We start from the raw sequence: 17184 nt of genomic DNA on the forward strand, positions 1-17184 counted from the left end.
TTTCATTTCTACCTTGTTCTCAAGGACCATTGCATGCTTTACTTTCTCAGCATATGAATGTGGAGTTGATTAGTTTTCAATCTTTGATTCCTCAAATCCCAAATGAAACATATAAGAGAGTCAACTCTAAGTTGCCCTAAAATGACCCCATGTTTGTATCTAATTCTATATACTAATTCTCATTTATAGCAACATTACAGAGCTTGAAAAATTTATTCGAAAATTAAATGAATTGTGAATGTTAATCATATTAAGGGTTGTTTTGAAAAGTTTATTTTTGATTTTTTTTTATTTATAAGAAAACATATAAAAACGGAAAGAAAAGAGTTGACTATTTTTGTAATATTTTTTAATTTATTCCCAAAATAGCTTTAAGTTTCATTTTGTATTTGCGGTGTACTTCTATAACCTTTTCTTTTACATCAATAAATCTTAATTTTTGCTGAAGAAAATAGGTGAGATTAAGTTTAATTTTACTCTATATACTTTATTTTCTAATTACATTTTGAATTACTTTTACTAGCTCCCTTTGTGCCCTTAGCATTATGCACCTTCATTTAAAAAGGCACGTTGGATGCCAAACAAAATTAGTGACAAAAAACTGAGATGTGGAGACTTGATTAGTATATATGATATCTTTGAGCTTTGTCTGCTTGAAGTGAATATCTTTTTAATGTTCTGAGATCAATATCTTGCTTTTGGTGTTCTGATATCATATTCCAATTTGTCTTTCATTTGTGTTTTAGTTTCATGCATTTCTCCATGGATTTTCTTATTGATGTATCTGTATATTGTACACTCTCTTTGTACGTCTGCAATTTTCATCAAGAAACTTTTATTTTGTTGATTTTTTTTATTTAAAAAAAGTCAATATATTTATAAAATTTAGGGGAGTTTGAGTCTATGTTTGGGATGATAGATTTTGGCTAAAATAGTCAATAAAAATAAAAAATATTAAAATAATCAATAAGATAAAATATTATATATTACATATTAATTAATTATTTTTTCTCTCACAACTCTTGATTTAATGGAAATTGGAATATTAAACGCAACAAATTAGCATATCTTGCTTTAACTTCTCTGGACTTTGTATATAGTTGAGTAAAGAGAAAATCAAACAGAGTACTAACTGCAGTAACAGGCCATAAGTAGTAAATTATAGTCGCGGGGCATTCATTGGAATTGTCGCATGTGGCTATCAATTCTATTGGCATCGTTCATTTCTTATATGCATAGCTCCTTAAGTACATTATTAAGTTCCTCTGCATAATTTAATCACATTTTGTTTACCGAGTGAAATGTGAGCCAGAATAGTTATTGTTTCCCAATGTATTTTTTTTTCAATATCCCAATTTACTTGATAGATGTGTCAATTCTGGTATTCGGGACATATATATTTTTTTCACGTGCAGTTCAATCATAACATTTTGCATTTGGATATTTGAGTACTTAAATTGACAACTTTAGAAACTCAATGTGGCATATTGTGGGTTTTCTTTCTGTGTCATGTTATCTTCTTTTTACTCTCAGCTCACTGCTTTATTGGTTAAATTTTCTCTAAATTATGATATTTGTCTTCTTATTGATGGTTATTTTGCTGTGGTTTATGTTTTGGTTATGAATACTTCTTCTGTTTACGCTAAATTGCTTTGGCTATTTTCTCACGTGATTTATGTGTGGTTGTAATTTATATAACTCAATATAATCATTGGACTTGAACTTTTTTTTAATTAAAATATATATACATATATTTTTCTATATAAAATTTGACCTATTCACCTAACTTTAATTAACTCGGCATAGTCAGACATGGACAAGAGTTGGATTGCATTAGGTAGCACAGTTGATGGAAGGATAAGTTGGGCATATAATGATGGGGTAATATCATTTCTTCGTTTTGCAATGGCAGTTATCGATCAAGATGGTAAAATTTTGTGCCCTTGTCGAAAATGTGGGAATGTTGTTCGTCAAAATTTTCAAATTGTTCAAATTCATTTCCTACAACATGGGATTATTCCAACTTACACTATCTGGCATGTGCATGGGCAACCCCGTGAATCAAATGAGGCTTATCATTATGATATACCCGTTGAGGGCAATGAGGTTTTGGGAGGTATTGATGCCGTAGTGGAAGATTGAATAAGAGGGGAATCAACTAATACAACTCAAGAGGAGGAGGTTCGCACTTTTGATAAATTATTGAATGATGCCAAACGTGAGGTGTACCCAGGTTGCACAAATTGCACTTTGTTAAAATTTGTCATCGAGATACTTAATATGAAGGTAACAAACCATTGGAGTAATAAGTCAGTTGACATGATGCTAGAGTTTTTAACAAAACTTTTACCGAAGGATAATTTGGTTTCAAAGTCAACTTATGAAGCTAAAAAAATACTGCGTGAATTGGGTTTGTCATACGAGCTCATTGATGCTTGTGTAAACGATTGTGTGCTCTTTTGGAAGGGGAATGCAACACTAGATAAATGTCCAAATTGTAAGGCTTCTAGATACAAGACAAATCATGGTAAAGGTAAGAAGATCACTCATAAGGTTCTTCGATACTTCCCGTTAACACTGAGATTGAAAAGGTTGTACATGTCGAGGAAGAGAGTCGAGGATATGAAATGGTTCAAGGAAAAACGTCTAGATGACGGTGTATTGAGGCATCCTGCAGATAGTGATGAGTGGAAGGAATTAGATACATAACATCCTGAATTTGCCTTGGAGCCTCAGAATGTGAGGCTAGGGTTGGCTACTGATGGTTTCAACCCTTTCGGAAATATGAATAACTCATATAGTTTGTGGCCTGTCGTACTCATTCCGTACAACTTGCCACCATGGTTGGCTATGAAGGACCCATTTTTCATTCTATCATTACTTATTCCTAGTGAATCACAACCAGGAATTGATATTAATGTCTACATGAGACCTTTAGTGGAAGAATTGAATGAATTATGGAAAAATGGTACATTAACCTATGATGTCTCGACTGGTGAGACTTTCTGCATGCGCTTAGCTTTGCTATGGACGATACATGATTGGCCTGCATTTGGTGACATTTCTGGATAGAGAACAAAGGGTCATTACTCTTGTTACACTTGCAATGATGAACCATATTTTGAATCTTTAAGAAGTAAGACTACGTACAGTAACCATCGATGCTACTTGCTTGATGACCACCCAGAAAGGCGAAAGAGTAGAGCATATAATGGCAAGCATGAAAAACGGAAGAGATCTTTGGTGATACCGATAAAAAAGATTGAAGAACAATTGGGCAGCGTGATGGGTGTCACATATGGAAAACATCCAAGCAACAGGGAAAGACCTCGTCAGAACCCAAATTGGACAAAGGTAAGCATCTTGTATGAGCTACCGTATTGGAAGAAAAGGAGGCTTCGACATAACATTGATCTCATGCATGTGAAGAAGAACTTTAGTGAAAATGTTTTTGGAACGATGTTGGGAATTGATGGGAAGAACAAGGATACAGATAAGGCACGAATGAATTTAGAAGATATGCATATAAGGAAAGAATTGTGGCAGACAACAAATCACGATGGATCATATGTGAAGCTTCGGGCCAACTTCTCACTGACCCCTAAAGAGAGAGAGGGTTTCTTCGAATTCTTGAAATCAGTCAAGTATCCAGATGGGTACGTGGCAAACATTTCGAGATCAGTGAATGCAAAAAATGGTAGATTAACAGGATTGAAAAGCCACGACTTCCATGTACTTATACAACGGATTCTTTCTATTAGGATGCGTGGTTACATAGATAAAGAGATCAGTACAACACTTTTTGAGTTAGGTAGCTTCTTCCAAGATCTATGCTAAAAGACACTGAAACGAAGTGAAATGGAGAAATTAGAGAAACGTATAGTACTCATACTATGTAAGTTTGAAAAGATCTTTCCTCCAGCCTTCTTCGATGTGATGGTTCATTTGGCCATTCACTTGCCATGTGAGACTCTTCTCGGAGGACCTGTGCAATATCGGTGGATGTACCCGATTGAAAGGCAATTTCTAAATTTGTACTTTCAAATTAAAGGTATAGATTATGTTGTGTGCCTAACCATACTCCTAATTGGTTATCTCTTCAAGGTTTCTCGGAGCTTTGAAAAAGTTTGTCACCAATCGAGCTCGACCAGAAGGTTCTATTGCAGAGGCTTACATTGTCAAGGAGTGCATTACTTTTTTCTCAATGTATCTTGAAGGGATTGAAACTGTGCATAATCGAGATGCACGAAATGATGATTGTGGAGTCCGTCGTGAAGGTTTCATAATATTCACCGAAACTGCTCATCTTATTGGCCAAATTAGAAAGCATGTTGAGATGTCACAGGAACTTCGTGATATTGCTCATTGGTTCTTATTATACAATAGTCCTGAGATAGAGAAGTATCTTCAGTACGTGTTTCTTATAATTACATATATTTTAACAATTTTCATGTTATTAGTCATTAATATTAGTAGTATTTCACATATTAACAAAAACTATTTGAGTAGGGAACACAAGAATTTGTTACAAATTCCCACTGGACAAGATATAACTCAGATACAACAGAAGGAATTCCCGAAGTGGTTCAAAGAATATGTAAGTCATTTTTAATATTCACAATTGCCCAAGCACTATTAGGCTTGTATAAAATACAAACATTACTAACATAATTCAAGTGCTCTACATTGCATGTGGATGTAGATAAATAGATTGAGAGTTGATGAGGCACCAGAAGCAACCAAAGAATTGTGGTCATTAACGAATGGTCCTAATTTGCCAGTGAAAGAGTACTCGGGTTGTATAATCAATGGTGTAAGATTCCATAAGAAGGAATTAGACAATCGTTGTCAGAGTCAAAACAGTTGTGTGCTTACCGAAGGGGACTACAAGGGAGAGATGCACGAATTCTACAGTCACTTGTGTAATATTTGGGAATTTGAGTACATGTGTCAAAATAAAGTTGTTTTGTTTCAATGTGAATGGTATAACACCGGTAACACTAGTAGAAGTAGAACAGTACGAGCTGACACATATTGCACAAGCATCGATGTCACAAGCCGATGGTATCAATCTGACCCTTTTATCTTGCCTAGTCAAGCTAAACTAGTGTTCTGCCTTAATGACACCAAATGGGGGTAACCTTGGCAAGTCGTGCAACAGGTCCAACATAGAGGCGTGTTTGATGTGCCAGAGGTTGGTGATGGAGAACCACCAGATCAACCAGAATTTAATGATGCATTCCAACAAGAAAACATTAACTCAGTTGTCCCGATCAACATTGAAGATATTATTCGATTTCATAGGGATGATATTGAAGCTGAGGTTATTTCAAATAAAACAAAGAGAGATGGTAGAGATGACGAAGAAGATGAAGAACTTGGCATACTTGATGATGATATGAATCCTGATATGGAACCTGATATGGATTATGATATGTAGTTTTTGTTTTTTTTAGGTTTCTATATGGACATATGTTTTTAATGCATTACATGGTTATGCTATATTTTGTTGCGTCTCTTCAAGTAAAATTGTGCTTTATATTTTATGTTTTATATCAATTTATGCTTTTTAGTTACCAAAATGGCCAAACGGGAGAAACAATGGATCAAACCAGGTTTTCTAGCGAAACAGAAGTGAACAGAGTACGAAATGGAAAGATATAAGACAATCGAGAAGAATAATAAGAAAATGGATGCTCTACAATTGAAACGTATAGCAGCTTCTTTGATGGGTTCTACTCAGCCCAATCATGTTAATCAGAAGGGAAAGAACATTAGGGTAGATGATGATGACTACATACCGTCAGATCATAAGGATGACACTGATACTGAGTCCTTTGAAAGTGTTGATGATGAGGTACTATATGTATGGCCATTCATTTTTTTTTATTATGTCACCGATAGCTATATATTTGTTAATGATGCTTTGTTAATACTATCTTTATATTTCCGTATATTTTATTGGATGAATAAGTCATAAAATAAAACTAGAAAATATACATCCTACATAAAACAATATGCATACCAAAACAAAGCTAAAGGAAAAAAAAACCTCCTGCACAACCCGTAGGAGTAAGTTAACTGGAACACAAATGTATAATGAAATAAGACATAATTTGACCATGTTGGAAACACCAATACTAGGATTAGCGCATGTGTGCAGCCTGGCCCTCATAATATCAGTAAAACACATGCCAAACTGATTGATCACCAACTTCACCACAGCATGAACTACCTGCCAGAGGGATTCAGCAAGTCTAGGACTGTTGCTGGAACTGGCGCAAGATGCAGCCTGGTCCACTTGACAACCTCCATAACATCAACTTCAGTGTTCAAACTAGGACTACCCAATAGGGAATTCCATGGAGAATGGCCCCTAGCTGTAGCTAGATTCTCCAGGTTGCCTCTAGGTTGCCTCTCCCTCAAACTATTTATATGCTCACAGATACTGAACCCACTTTCCATAAGAAGAGGCCAGATTAATAACTAGCAAAGCACACAATTAGGAAAAACCAATTAAAAGATTAGAACTACTAGTAGCTCACAACCACTTAACCGCTCAACCACTCAACTTGCCTATAGGTTTTTGAGTGACAACACCCTTTACCTGACCATTTTAAAAATATACAAAGCAACCACTTGTCAGGACCAGTCTTGGGAAGAAAAGGAGTGGACTGGATCAGATTACAAATATCAACAGTGGCCATGATGAGTTTCCGTATACATATCTTTACTTATCCATTTTTATGTATTTATTGTTTATGCTTTTGTATTATGTTTTTTAGGGCTTACCAATGCCACCAAAACGACTGGCGTAGTCATTTCTTCAACCTTCGCACGAGGCAATTGTTGTTCCAAATGGGGATTTACATGACAATGTGGATACCCAACACTCACAGCCATTTGATGTCGATATGGAGGCACCGAGGGAGGCAGCCCCCCAATCTAGTGTCGGTAAGATACTGAATTTTACTAAGCTAAAGAAATTCTCTGTTTTTAATGTAATTCTATGGTGCAAAAAAAATCAAGCAATTTGTTTCATAGGGTTTGATTTTTTTTTTTTTTTTTGGGCTGTAAAAAGTGCTGGGGTATACCCTAGTTTAACTCTTGTAAGTTTTGTTTTGTTCATACATACATACATATTACCTTCCGTCAAAATGTCTACTTATTCACTTGTGTTACAGTTCATGATTAACAATTATTTAATTTTTTTAAACTGTCAAGACTGTTCAATTTTAAACTAAAATATCATTTCTAGGTTCTTATATAGTTGCTTTTAAAGATGTTTTGACATTATTTTGGATGGCTTCTCACATTGTTTTGACAACCTTTCAAATTTGAATTGTAAACATTTTTTCAAGATTGGTTGATTTGAAAAATTTCAGAGACTTCATGGTTGATGCTTTTCCTTTCTCACGTTGTTTTCTCGTTCTCACAGCTATATTTGTTCTTCTGTTTTCTTGTTTCTTTAATCTTTCCTATCCCTGCAGCTTCTTTGTTCTTCTCTGTTACTACCACTTTCTTCCATACTCTTTATTTGTTTTCAGCATAAGGCCAAAAAATTATGCAATTTGTGGGTAAAGGCCAGTGGTGATGAAGTGTTTTTTTATTTTTATTTTTATAATTTTTTTAAAGGATTTTATTTGTTTGGTAGCTGAGAAAATGTGAGAAAGAGGGGAAATAGAAAATAAAATAAAATGTTGTCCTTTGTGCCATCATGCTACTGCAGTTTCTAAGAGAGTGAAAACCTTTCCAATAGTTTCCATTGTGCTTAATTGGGTGAAAATATATGCCTGCCTCTGTCTATGAAGTTGTGGAATTAGTTATTGAAGAATCTGAGGACCAAAATTTTGATTTCATTTCTTTGCTCATACTAAATTTTTTTAAGGATAAATTGTTGGGCTTTTTACATGAATTGCTTGTTGGGTTGCTTCATTTGTGATGAGGATTTACCGGGTGGTAATGACTTAATGCACTTGAGGATTTTGCTAACTGAAGAACTGGACCTCAAAATTTTTCGGACTTTAATCTTTAATTGTTGCCTTGCCTTTTTTGTACTACACTGTAATACATTTTTCCAAGTCGTAGTTTTTGTTTATATGCTTAAATTTAGAACACTATTGTGATATGCTTAAATTTCATATTTGCTGTGTTCGATCCCAGATGGGAGTAGGCCTATAAAATCTGGGTTATGTGAAATCTTAGATTAAATTGTGTAGCCAAGCTTGCAATATTGGTTTAACAGCATAAAGGCCAGGGTATACCCCAGCATAAAGGTCCTCACTGGGGTAATCACAGCCAACCTTGAGCCCAAAAAATTATGCAATTTGTGGGTAAAGAACACTTCATCACCACTGATGGAAGCACCCAAGGTACTGAAATTGTGGTGAAAGTTGCTGAACTACTTACCAAAACAGAGAAGGAGACTAGTGCTGTATAGGAGAAACGGAGAAGGAGACTAGTGAATAGAAAGCAATAGCAGTACAGAAAAGAATCAACAACTACAGTAACTGCCGAACAAAGCAACAGCTGTATAGAAGAGACTGAACAGAAACAAAGAGTAGGGAAGAAATTGGCAGTAACAGAGAAGAACGAAAAAGCTGCAGATGTAGGAAAGAGTGAAGAAACAAGAAAATGGAATAGCAAATATAACTGTAAAAAAGAGAAAACAACTTGAGAAATGAAAAGCATCAACTTGAGAGTAGGGAAGAAAGCTGCAGCTGTACCTGTGTGGCTGCTGCTAGTGCTGTTTGTGCAGGGCTTTTCTTCGGTTTATTTTCTAGTTTTGCTTGCTTTTTCTCTCTTGAGGGTTGTGTACGTGTATTTTGTATTGTTTTTGGCTAGTCTATTGAATGTTCATAGCCCTTTTTTTCTCATGTGGCAAATGAACATTCTTTTGTGTGGTTTATTTTAGGATGATTCTCTTTATAGTTTATTTAGTTTAGTTTATCTGTTTGGTTTTGTTTCTCATTTATAGCTCTAGTTTTGTTTGTTTGGTTTGCTGTTGTAAGGCTTGGGGAATGCCCCTCGTAGTTATCATTTTATTTTATGACTTACTAAAAAAAAAAGATACTTATGTTGCTTTTATGATTTCGCTTTAATTAATTGCTAACCAGTCAATGTTATGTCTTTAAAATAGTGCCTACTAGACACCCTCATGGCTTGACACGTGGGTTGAAGGTTCAAGTAGTCGTTCAAAAAGATAGAAAGCTCAAAGTTCCCATACCACAGGAGTATCGTGCACTAGTGGGGGATCATGCCTCTCAATTAGTCTCCAAAATTTGTGTTGAGGTCCGAACACACTTGCTAGACTTTAGCATTCGCAGGTGGAAACATGTCAACGAAGAAGTTACGGCACCTATGTTTCAGCGTCTAACGGTAAAAGTTTTACATAATTGATTGAATTAATGTAATATAATTAATTATGACTTACAAGATTTGTGGCTGTTGCTAGGATCAATTTGACATGGAAGGTGAATCCACTAATGTTAGGAAAGCGGTGGCAACAAAGGGTGGACGGAGCTTGAGTAGCCACACCTACAGACTACGAAAAAAATACCTGAACCTTAAAAGTGATAAGGGAGAGGAGTATGCTAGAAGCCACCCACCGCCTGAATGTGACCTCGAGAAATGAAAAAAACTTGATTGACAAGAAGTGAAATGATACCAATTGGCTGGTAAACTTTTCTTATGTTTATTTATTGTTGACAATTACTTTGTCTTCCTAATATATATATTTTTCTATTGGAACTTGCTCCTTGTAGAAGCAATCAAATGCTAACATTGACAATAGAAATCAATTGAAGACGAAGTATAGGTGTGGGTCAAAATCTCTCCCAGTTAGGGTACACGAGGCGGTAGGTCTTCTTTAATTTTTTTTTTCGTTTTTTTTTTAAAGATGATTCTACTACCATCGTTCTTATTTAACTTACTAGTTGAGCAAAAAAAAATCAGACAATTGCAAATGGGGGCCAACTGCTAGAGTTGCCATGTGTTTACAAATCTACACACTTTAATGATGTCACAAAGCAGTGGATTTCTCCAGAGTGCGAAAATAATTATGTATGCATATTTACCTTTTGTATTAGGATGATTGTAATTTTAATTGTATCTTTATTCATTTTTCTATTTTTTTTTTAATGACATGATAATATGATAAAGATCCAAGCTGAAAATTGCTCCAAACCTGGTGTGGTTCCAATTACTCCAGAGGAGCTATCTGTGAAGGTGCTAAAGCCAAGGTCGGGATATGTTAAAGGACTCGGGTTGAGGCGTTCCTTCTCTATCAGGACTACCAATGCTTCGACTGACAGTGACTGTGTGAGGCGTCCAGAGATGGAAATACAAGAGCAAAAGGAGGAAATTCAGTCACAAAAAGAGGAAATTCAGTCACATAGAGAGGAAATTACAGCACAGAAACATGAAATTCAAGTACAAAAAGAGGAAATTCAAGCACAAAATAAAGAGATAGGAAAGATGAAGGGGTCGATTGACGAGCATTTTGAGATCACATCAAGCATCATGGAGTTTCTTAAGAAGCAAGGTTTCAAAGGACAATTTAGAGGATGAGGTATCCCATGAACTCGTACATCGCCTTTTTGGTAAGTCTCGCTCGTTTTATCATTTTATTTTTCTCATGTTGGTTAGTATATACTAGTTAAAGTACAGTAGTTTGACTACTTATTAACTAGGATTTAACAAGTTTGAAGATGTATTTAATGAAAATAGATTCATTATCAAAATTCTTGCTTAGCATGACTCTAGTTAAAATACACACTAACCAAAGTAGAGACAAAACTATATGTTTACTTTTTTGTGTATTTTTGCTAGGCAGTGTTAGGAGTTGCTCTAAGTTAGTGATGTGATTAATAATGGGTGTCTCTCTGATTGAGTTTTTCACAGTAGAAGAAATGAATGAACAAGTCACCATCTCCTCCTTTCTTAAATCGTAAACTTTACGATTTAAAAGATGCTCTCTGAAGGCTGTGCAATATTGCTGAAGCTTGTTTATCCTAAGTGATGTCTCTCCTCAATGTCGAAGATTTGTATGGTTCGAAATCTAAAGTCACCTGACCACCATATCTGAAGACCTAGGAACCATGTTTTTTAAGTTTACAAATAATTAATTGAAATAAAAATAAAATTTTTATGGAAAGAAGCTGCTCATATGGACATCATGCTGTTTTTATAAAATAAAGGAAGTAGTTAATGTTGAGTGGTTCTGTTTGCTCCCGTATTGGTATCTGTATGCTCTGCCGTTGAGTGATTCTGGTCTATCTGGAAGATGAGGAATAATTGTATTTTCAATGGGTGTCAGCCTAACCTAAAGAAGTTGAGTGGTACTGTCAAGTGGAGAGTGGCTCTACGGGCCAAATCCAATCTTCCAGGTTTTTCTTACTCCAGGCATGATATTGTGCATAACCTAAGTCAGATAATAGCCTGTTGCTAAGTGTGCTTGTATCTGTGGATGTTGGTATTTGTATAGCCTAAGTCACAAGTATCTGTATGCTCTGCTGTTGGTATCTGTATGCTCTGTTGTTTGATCTGCTGTTGGTATTTGTATGTTCTGTTGTTGGTATCTGTATGCTCTACTGTATGCTTTACTGTTTGGTATCATTTTGCTTTGCTGGTTGTATCTGTATGCTGTGTGAGTGGATAGATCTGCTGGGCTGCTGGTCTGGGTAATTTTGCTTCAGTTTTGCTTCAGTTTTGGATGTGAAACTAATTGTAGGCCTGGTGGTGTATAATTTCTATATACCTTTGCTGGGATGGGTAGCTTGCTGTCTGCATTTGATCCTGCTGTCTGTTGTGTTTTTTGTGTTCTTGTTGGTCTCTCACCAACAGTTCCGTTTTGGTGCTGTGCATCATCCCCCTCTCCCCTGTCCTTTCTTGTCCCCTTTATTGATGTATTTTCTCCTTCTTGTAAGGTTCTTTCATCAATAAAGTTTTTGTTGATCAAAAAAAAAAAAAAAAAGGGAAGCAATCAATGTTAAAACAAAATAATACGTATAGCAGTGTGTACTATTTTCTAAATTTAGAAGGGAGCTATTTTTAGGTTTTGTGCGTGGCCTTTTAATGTTAATGTTAAAAATAATAAGCTTATTATCTACATCCATTTTGGTCATTGATGTCACAACTCACCAAGCTAGTGGTCTAGTTATCCATTTTTTGCATTCTAGGTTGTTGCTCTCTCTCTCTCTCTCTTCAAAAATTTTTTAAATCCCATTTGTACAGCAGCCACAATATTTGTTTCTTCCCATTCTCATTGACTGCATGCCCTGGTTTCTTACCATGAGATGTTGTAGTGTTATAACTGGTTTTGTTGCTGTTCGTGGGTCACACCCAGTTTTTGATCCGAGCATAATTCTGGGGATACAGTGAATTGCCATGTTAAGAAGATCATTGCAAAGCCCATGGGTGGGAATGAGCATGGTATTCATCTTTTTAGTTAATCTTTGTTAATTTCTATTCAGATAACTTCAAGCTTGTGATCTTGAGAACAGTTCTGTATATTTGTTAAGTTTCTGATATTTGGCTTTAAGTTTATAATAAAACTTTACTATTATAATAAAATTTATATATATACATTATGTTAATGTTTTCCTTGTTTATTTTCTTTGTAGATTGGTTTTGATGACGTTCGGAAGCATACTTGCAAATGAAGATCAACTTTTGAATTTTTTTCCCTAAACTGATGCTTAGTTGTAGTTGCAAATTAAGATTGAATGTTGATTTTTTTTTTTTTTTTTTTTTTTTTTTTTTTTGTGGACTCCACGTTAGTTCATTTTGGAATTTGGTTTGATGGTTTTTTTGTGATACTTAATGGATTATTATTAAAGTTGTTTGATGGATATATTTTGATTTATAATATAAATTGTTTAGTGAAATTTTTTGTAGGGTGATGTGTAATAGGTAGTGGATTTCTTAGTACAATTAAAAGGCTATTGGGATATGAGCAAGGATATTTGTGAAATAATAATTTAAATTGAATATAAAATATGGAACAAGTTTAGTAATGAATTTGTTTCGTCATTTGTACTTGTTATTATGACAAAGTGATTATTCGTCACTAATAAACTTTTTTTGTGACAAAATTTACTGCAGTTTATATATGAAATTTTTTATTTATTTTGTTGTTTGGTGACTAAAAATTTCGTCACGTATATATATATATATATATTTCGTCACCCATGTATGACTTTTGAAGAAGAAAAATTTCGTCACATTTACATCTTATTGTGATGAAATTATTTCCTCATCAATGATCAACATGTGTGACAAATTTATTCGTCAACTAAAGTTATAAATATGGTACTGAATAACTATTTGGTGACGAAAATGAGAATTTTTGGTGACAAAATATTGTTTTATTGGTGACAAAAAATTATGACTTTTGAAGACGAAAATTTTCGTCATCTTTACATCTTATTGTGGCGAAATTATTTCCTCATCAATGATCAACATGCGTGACAAATTTATTCGTCAACTAAAGTTATAAATATGGTACTGAATAACTATTTGGTGACGAAATGACAATTTTTGGTGACAAAATGTTGTTTTATTGGTGACAAAAAATTTCGTTGCTGAAGTAATTTCATTGGTGACGAAATTATTTTTTGTCACGGTGGTTTTTAGTGACAAACATTCAATGATGAAACCGGTGATGAAAATATTTCCTCACAAATATCTATAGTGACGAAATTAGTTCTTTGAAGACAAAAAAATTTCATCATTCAAGACCCAACTTGTTGTAGTGTGAACAGGGCGTATCCTTTTGAGCAAATTGCAAAGTCTCCAAGGGTTACGACGGAGGTTGTCGTTGAACATCACTTTTGTTTGTTCTGTCAAATTACATATGTGTTCTATTCTGTTGCATAGACTCTGCATTTTTACATGCACTTATGTTGCATGCGTGTCCTGCATCGTTCATGATCCATGCATAGAATATGCTTTCAATTTTGCATAGAACATGCTTTCAATTAACATCATACTTTAGTTGTCTATCATGTATGGAACATGCGTTGCCACTGTATTGATTTGTAATCTTGTTCACTTTGTGCATCTATCTCACCTGTTCACCTCGTGCATCTATCGCACACTTTCACTACATTATGTGTTTATTGTACAATCTCATACCTTTTTCTTTTATCTCAAGATGCGTGAAACACGACCCTGAGTAGTTTTTCTCGTCTTCTCACGATTTCAATGTGATTAGAGTATCTTAGGAGATGTAAAATGCGACCCTGAGCGGTTTTTCTCCTCTTCTCACGATTTTAGCGTGATTAGAGTATCTCATGACGCGTGAAACACGATCCCAAGTGGTTTTTCTCATTTTCTCATGATTTCAACGTGATTAGAGTATCTCAGGACGTGTGAAACGCGACCCTGAGCGGTTTTTCTCTCCTCTTTTCACGACTTTGGCATTGTTATAGTGTGTGTTTATAGTTCTTCCCGCGTCAAACGTGTTTGGACTTCTTGTTATTATTTATTGCATCTGTTGTGGCTTAGTGCATCATCTTGCATGATCATGAATTTTCTAAACAGCCGGCTTTGCAAAGCGTGTGAGTACAACTTTCAAACTATTTTTCATACATATCATTTGCATTCGGCCCCAGAACTACGCTGGTTTGATTCCCTGCAAAGGATATGTAGGCAGTTTGCGAGCTCAACCAATTTCATTTATGTCTTGATTGTCTATCCAAGTCTTATGGCCTTGTCAAAATGGGTCATCTTTGGGCTTTGACATTTACTCACATCATGTCATGACTTCGAGCTCTATCAAAGAGGGGTAACTGTAGACACCCCAGTTTTGGCGGTCCTTGAGACTTGGGTGCCATTGATTGATCACTCAATGATGAATGTGTATGCTTGTCAAATGTTTGACTTCCTCGGCAGGAAACCTCAGTGTTGAAACAGTGGTTTTTTAGGCCTGTGCGTCCAGGGACTTGCAGACCCACTAGTGTGGCATGCCGCCCACTAATGTGGCCTGCCGACCGTCCACTGTTAGTGGCCTGCCAGCCACTAGTGCAAAAAACTAGATATTTTTTGCCTTTTTTGCCAACTGTCCCTACAAACGCATGCACCATTCCAACTGTGTTTGTAAGGATATTTTCGAGGGTGTCTTATATATTTCTATATATAGATGACCCTCTCTTTTGTTGCCAAGGTTAGAAAATTTTTGGAATCTAGAAAATTTTGGAGAGCAAAATTTTGGAAAATTTTTCTCTCTCTCTTGCAACTTACATAGCCTCTACCTAAACACTCTAAACCAAACCTAGAGAATTCTTTGCTGAGGTGATTTGAGCTTATATTTTAGCTCTATAGCCACTTGAGAGTGTGAATTATTGGTTTGTAACTCAAGGGATCATTTCTCTTCAAGAGGTATACATTCTAGTGCTTTTGTACCATCTCTACACTACTTGTTTTCTATCTTTTCTTGCTGTTTTTGAGTTGTTTATGACCAGTATTTTTTGGTTGAAACTTGTGGTTTAAGGCTATTAAAGGTAGAGGGGTTGATAACCCTTCTTTGAACCTTGCTTCTAAGGCCTTTGCCCTTATGTTTTCCACATTTTCATCAACTTTTTTTGAGATTTTTACCACTGATTTTCAGAGGTTTTTCAGCGGCAAAAATCAAGTTTTGAAGTCCCAAAAGTGGAGAGGTTAGCCTTCCCTCCTTATGCTTGTGTGCTAGTTTTAATCCCTCAATATTTTAGCTAGTTGTTGTAGTTATTTTTGTCTTAATTCCAGCACTTTTTTGGATTGTTTTACGACTATTTTAGGACTGTTTTTATGAGTTAGCTTTGTTCATGCTTTGTATAGTATGCTTGTAGTGTAATGGTCCTCCTAGGCTTGGTGGTTTATGCCTTAGCCACCAACCTATTTGAGTTCATAGCCTTTATTTCTTTCTTTCCATACTTGTGTTTACCTCTAAGCATCTCTACAACCTCTATCATTTCTTGATTTTTCATTCGTTTTGAGAGTTGTTTCAACCAATGGATTGTTTAAGCTTGAGATTGGGGTCATTGTGCTTAATGGTTTAGTCTCTTCGGATGTTCATTACCAACGACATGACATCTCTCTCATGCCTAAAATAACTCTTTGTTTGACACTTCTTTCCATTAAAGGAATTAATCTTCATTTTTGGACTAAATGAATTAAGGAATAAAAGGTAATTAAAATGAAGTAATCAAACTTGGACTAAAATGGAACAAGATAATAAGGTAATTTGGTGTTCAATCAGACGTTAATTAAACACATGGAGTTGTGGGTCTTTCCTTACCATTTATTGAAATTGTGTCCCTTGATTCATAAGTCATCACGCAATGAAATTGTGTCGATTGGTGGCTTGTGAATCAAGCTTACCCCTCCTTTGACCTATTTGCTGATAAGGAGAGGCATGGTGGGCAAACATCCCCTGAGAATACTCTGGTTTGTGCTCTGTTTGTTCTCTGTTGCTACAGGAAAGAACCAACATTAGTGGCCAGTAGGCCACTTTTACTGGAAGGCAGGCCACTACTTCTGGGTTGCTTGCCACTTTTTCCAGGCAGACAGTGTCCTTTTTCCAGAAGAGCAGAGCAGAGGTTGAGGTGGAAAAACATGTGCAATTTTCTAATTGTGCAACCGAGACATTCTGGTAGCAAAACAAATAGCATTATCGGATGGAAATCCACATCCATACATGAGCCATCCCTCAATTCACCGGATCCGTCAAATGATGTTGTAATATTGGTATGTTGTGCTTGGAGTAGCGGATTGTAACTAATTAATTAGAATAGCTAGTTAGTTTCGTGTTGTAATTATTTAATTAGCTAGAATAGTAAGTTAATTTTGTTGTTGTAATAATTAGTTCATTAGCTAGTGTAGTTAATTTATTTCATTTGTTTTGTAATAGTTAATTAATTAGCTAGGACATTCATTTGGACCCTCCTATGCGAGGGCAAAACTTGTAATAATGTGTATGTCTTCCAACCCCACGTCTTTCTTCCTTTTATTTATCTTCTTACGATGGATAATTTAGAACATCATGTTTCATTTAGCATATTCCATGATTTGCATCCACTGTCTTGCATGAATCGAGGCTCGGTTCGTCATTTTAACAAGCATTGTTGTTTATTACATCATTGAATACATGTCTAAATGCATGCTATCAAATTGATTCACATGTTATATTAGTAGTCGAGCCTA

This window comes from Camellia sinensis, chromosome 15 (assembly GCF_055761805.1).
Source record: "Camellia sinensis isolate YWXY chromosome 15, ASM5576180v1, whole genome shotgun sequence".
In the NCBI taxonomy this organism is placed as follows: domain Eukaryota; kingdom Viridiplantae; phylum Streptophyta; class Magnoliopsida; order Ericales; family Theaceae; genus Camellia; species Camellia sinensis.